The sequence below is a fragment of the Cherax quadricarinatus genome, chromosome 38, assembly GCF_038502225.1.
Source record: "Cherax quadricarinatus isolate ZL_2023a chromosome 38, ASM3850222v1, whole genome shotgun sequence".
Lineage (NCBI taxonomy): Eukaryota > Metazoa > Arthropoda > Malacostraca > Decapoda > Parastacidae > Cherax > Cherax quadricarinatus.
The window spans coordinates 9,824,525-9,830,001 of NC_091329.1; positions in this window are offsets into that span (position 1 = coordinate 9,824,525).

Sequence of the window (5,477 nt, forward strand, 5' to 3'; positions counted from 1 at the left end):
CGTGGAAGGTCATGAACCACCTGGGAGGATACGTTCACTCCCAGGTGGCATAGATCACTTTCCTTGGATCAAGAGACCCTCACCACCACCTTCAAGGAACCTCTCTCAAGGCTACCACTCTCACCACCAGAGGCGCTCAACTCCACTACTATTGTGCCACTAGCACTCTGCATGAATATACCTAGAGGATACCTGGAGAGGGTTTCGGGGGTCAACGCCCCCGCGACCCGGTCTGCGACCAGGTCTCATGGTGGATCAAGGCCTGCTCAACCAGGCTGTTACTGTTGGCCGCACGCAGAGGGAGATTATTGTACCACTAGTACTCTACATGAATGCCCAGACTCATGGAACTCCGTGTTCATCAAGAATTGCAAGAGGCCCCTATCGCGTGCTTTTAACATCCTATGGAGAGGGAGCATGGACACAGGGGTCGTCCCACAGCTGCTAACAGTCATAACCCCACTCCACAAAGGTGGCAGTAAAGCAATAGCAAAGAACTACAGACCGATAGCGTTAACGTCCCATATCATAAAAATCTTTGAAAGGGTTCTAAGAAGCAAGATCGCCACCCATCTAGATACCCATCAGTTACACAACCCAGGGAGCATGGGTTTAGAGCAGGTCGCTCCTGTCTGCCCCGACTACTGGATCACTATGACAAGGTTCTGGATGCTCTAGAAGATAAACAAAATGCAGATGTAATATACACAGACTTTCCAAAAGCCTTTGACAAGTGTGATCATGGTGTAATAGCGCACAAAAATGCGTGATAAAGAAATAACAGGAAAAGTTGGTAGACGGATCTATAATTTCCTAACAAACAGAATACAAAGAGTAGTAGTAAACAGAGTAAAGTCTGAGGCGGCTACAGTGAAAACCTCTGTTCCACAAGGCACAGTACTCGCTCCCATCTTGTTCCTCATCCTCATATCTGACGTAGAGAGGGATATACGCCACAGCGCCGTGTCTTCCTTTGCAGATGACACCCGAATTTGCATGACAGTGTTCTCCACTGAAGACACCGCAAGACTTCAGGCGGACAATTACCAGATCTTTAAATGGGCCGCAGAAAACAGTATGAAGTTCAATGATGAGAAATTTCAATTACTCCGATGTGGAAAATGTAAGGAACCCAAAACTACATCACACAATTAAGCGAAAAATTAATGTAAAAGACCTGGGAGTGATCATGTCAGAAGATCTCACCTTCGAAGACCATAACATTGTGTCAATCGCATCTGCTAGAAAAATGACAGGATGGATAATGAGAAGCTTCAAAACTAGGGATGCCAAGCCCATGATGACACTCTTCAGGTCACTTGTTCTATCTAGGCTGGAATATTGCTGCACACTAACAGCACCTTTCAAGGCAGGTGGAAATTGCTGACCTAGAAAATGTACAGAGAACCTTCACGGCGCGCATAACGGAGATAAAACACCTCAATTACTGGGAGTGCTTGAAGCTCCTCAACCTGTATTCCCTAGAACGCAGGCGGGAGAAATACATAATCATACACACTTGGAAAATCCTAGAGGGACTAGTACCAAACTTGCACACGAAAATCACTCCCTGTGAAAACAAAAGACTTGGCAAACGATGCAACATCCCCCCAATGAAAAGCAGGGGTGTCACTAGCACGATAAGAGACAACTCAATAAGTGCCAGGGGCCCAAGACTGTTCAACTGCCTCCCAGCATACATAAGATGGATTACCAATAGTCCTCTGGCTGTCTTCAAGCATGCATTGGACAGGCACCTAAAGTCAGTACCTGACCAGCCGGGCTGCGGTTTGTACGTCGGTTTGCGTGCGGCCAACAGTAACAGGCCTTAATCCACCAAGAGGCCTGGTCACAGACCGGGCCGTGGGGTCGTTGACCCCCGGAACCCTCTCCAGGTATACTCCAGATTATTTTACCACTAGTACTCTACATGAAGAGAAGATTATTTTATCAAAGTTGTGCTCTCTTTCCCTAGTACAATGATTGCTTTGGTTCCCAGCCTTGACAAAATTGGCAGCAAGATATTCTGGACACTGTTTGTGAGCAGTTTTATAAACTTGATTTAACTTCTCTTTTACTCTGTCTTCAACATTCAACCTATCCAATTGTTGTAATTCATCCTGGCCTACATGGTCTCCTGGATCCAGGTCCAAGATGAATCTTACCATTTTGTTCTGGGTAATTTGTTGTCAGTGGCGGCTCGTGATGTCAGTAATACCCTTACTATCGTAGCGCATCAAACTTCTATTTTTAATCATTTTTTATCTCGCTTCAACAACAAAAATAAAAATTTGCTTATAAATACATTGAAAACAACATACAACAGATTTTTCCTGCAATATATTTGTCAGATGCAAATTATTTTAGCTATAGGTTGATGAAGTCATATGCCTGGCAGTGAGCATCTGGGGGGACTGCAGCTCTGCAGCTCCTGTGGACGAGCCGCCACTGTTTGTAGTCAATCTTTCAGTTTTTTGTAAAGGGAGAGCACCATGAAGAGCAAGCGTAGTCCACATGACATTGTATAAGAGATAGACATTGGGTCTTGCGAGGCCCAGGGCCGGATTTAGACTTCGGGGGGGAAGGAGGGGCCGAGGTACTTTAGGTTTGGGAGGCCCTCAACATGGAAATTAAATTGAATTACAAATAAGAAATGAACTAAAATGAATGATAAACAGCAGTTTTCGAACAAAACAGGTTTCGAAGAAGACGTCTAATTTTATTTTTTCTCAATTTTATTGACTAAGAATAACTTTGACTATATTTTCAGTTTGTAATATATTCCATCTACACTATATAATAATTACCAATGTGTATTTATTTATATCTTTGGTGTCACACTTTCGGTATCTATCTATACTGTAGCAATTGACCACAAGGACACATGATTTTCTCTAACAGGAAACCACATGGTTGGGTCTGAATCACATGGCGACGCTTCACTGTCCATGTCCACACAAGTATCTGTAGAATGTGGTTGTGGTGATTCATCACCTTTACTATCTTGATTTGGTATGTTTTTTTTCATTTTCTGCACATGTACTTGGGAATGCTGGTGGGTCCTCTGGAGTTTTATGACTCTGATCGCGGGTTCTATCCCCACCCTTGCTATGGTCTGGTAGTGGTACTAATTCTTCATTAGTAGCTTCTATGTTTTCCACTATGAAAGCAGAGAAAAATTCTGCAAGGCGTTTTGTCTTTGCCAAGACTGCAGCATTTCTTACGCTTGATTCCTTGGAAACATTTCTTTCCTGAGCTTCTAATACCCCTTCTGAGGTCGACATAGCCAAAGCCATACACGCAATAGCTACCTCGCACGCACATACACAGACACACATGCACACACACACACATGCACACACACACACACACACACACACACACACACACACACACACACACACACACACACACACACACACACACAGACCTGTGTCATTGACGTGTATAGTATGCAAAATTATGGAGAAGATTATCAGGAGGAGAGTGGTGGAGCACCTGGAACGGAACAGGAGTATAAATGCCAACCAGCACGGATTCACGGAAGGCAAATCCTGTGTCACAAACCTTCTGGAGTTTTATGATAAAATAACAGAAGTAAGACAAGAGAGAGAGGGGTGGGTTGATTGCATCTTCTTGGACTGCAAGAAGGCCTTTGACACAGTTCCTCACAAGAGATTAGTGCAGAAGCTAGAGCATCAGGCGCATATAACATGAAGGGCACTGCAATGGATCAGAGAATACCTGACAGGGAGGCAACAACGAGTCATGGTACGTAATGATGTATCACAGTGGGCACCTGTGACGAGCGGGGTCCCACAGGGGTCGGTCCTAGGACCAGTGCTATTTTTGGTATATGTGAACGACATGACGGAAGGGTTAGACTCAGAAGTGTTCCTGTTTGCAGATGATGTGAAGTTAATGAGGAGAATTAAATCTGATGAGGACCAGGCAGGACTTCAAAGAGACCTGGACAGACTGGACACCTGGTCCAGCAAATGGCTTCTCGAATTTAATCCTGCCAAATGCAAAGTCATGAAGATAGGGGAAGGGCACAGAAGACCACAGACAGAGTATAGGCTAGGTGGCCAAAGACTGCAAACCTCACTCAAGGAGAAAGATCTTGGGGTGAGTATAACACCGAGCATGTCTCCGGAAGCACACATCAATCAGATAACTGCTGCAGCATATGGGCGCCTGGCAAACCTGAGAACAGCATTCCGATACCTTAGTAAGGAATCATTCAAGACACTGTACACCGTGTATGTCAGGCCCATACTGGAGTATGCAGCACCTGTTTGGAACCCGCACTTGATAAAGCACGTCAAGAAACTAGAGAAAGTACAAAGGTTTGCAACAAGGTTAGTTCCAGAGCTAAGGGGAATGTCCTATGAAGAAAGATTAAGGGAAATCGGCCTGACGACACTGGAGGACAGGAGGATCAGGGGAGACATGATAACGACATATAAAATACTGCGTGGAATAGACAAGGTGGACAAGGACAGGATGTTCCAGGGAGGGGACACAGAAACAAGAGGCCACAATTGGAAGTTGAAGACACAAATGAGTCAGAGAGATAGTAGGAAGTATTTCTTCAGTCATAGAGTTGTAAGGCAGTGGAATAGCCTAGAAAATGACGTAGTGGAGGCAGGAACCATACACAGTTTTAAGACGAGGTTTGATAAAGCTCATGGAGCGGGGAGAGAGAGGGCCTAGTAGCAACCGGTGAAGAGGCGGGGCCAGGAGCTAGGACTCGACCCCTGCAACCACAAATAGGTGAGTACAAATAGGTGAGTACACACACACACGCACGCACACACACGTGTGCACACCCTGGTCACCTCTAACCTCATGGTCTGGTCATTTACCTCTAAACTGACGCTGCCCCCCCCACACACTTTATTTGTTAATTCCATTTATTAATTAAACTAATTTTTTATTACATTTTGTTATAAAGGAAGTCCTTCATCTGGGGATCCCTCGGGCAGGGAGGCCCGGGGCAGTTGCCCCCTTATAAATCTGGAAGGTATTCAGGCTCAATTCAAGGAACCGGAACACAGTTCAAGAGCCCCTCACCAGCGTCAAGGAACCTCTCTTGAGGGGTGTGTGTGTGTGTATGCTTCCACATGCATGTGCAATGTGACCTAAGTGTAAACAGAAGTAGCAAGATGTACCTGAAATCTTGCACGTATATGAGACAGAAAAAAGATACCAGCAATCCTACCATCGTGTAAAACAATTACAGGCTTTCGTTTTACACTCAGTATGACGGTAGTAACTCCCTGGGCGGTAGCTGTCTACCAACCTACTACCTAGGAAATATATATATATATATATATATATATATATATATATATATATATATATATATATATATATATATATATATAATTATTGTACCCACGAACGTGTGGTATTGATCAATAACAACACTGCACTAGCCAAGGAGTCGACTCCTTGGCTAGTCGCAGTGTTAT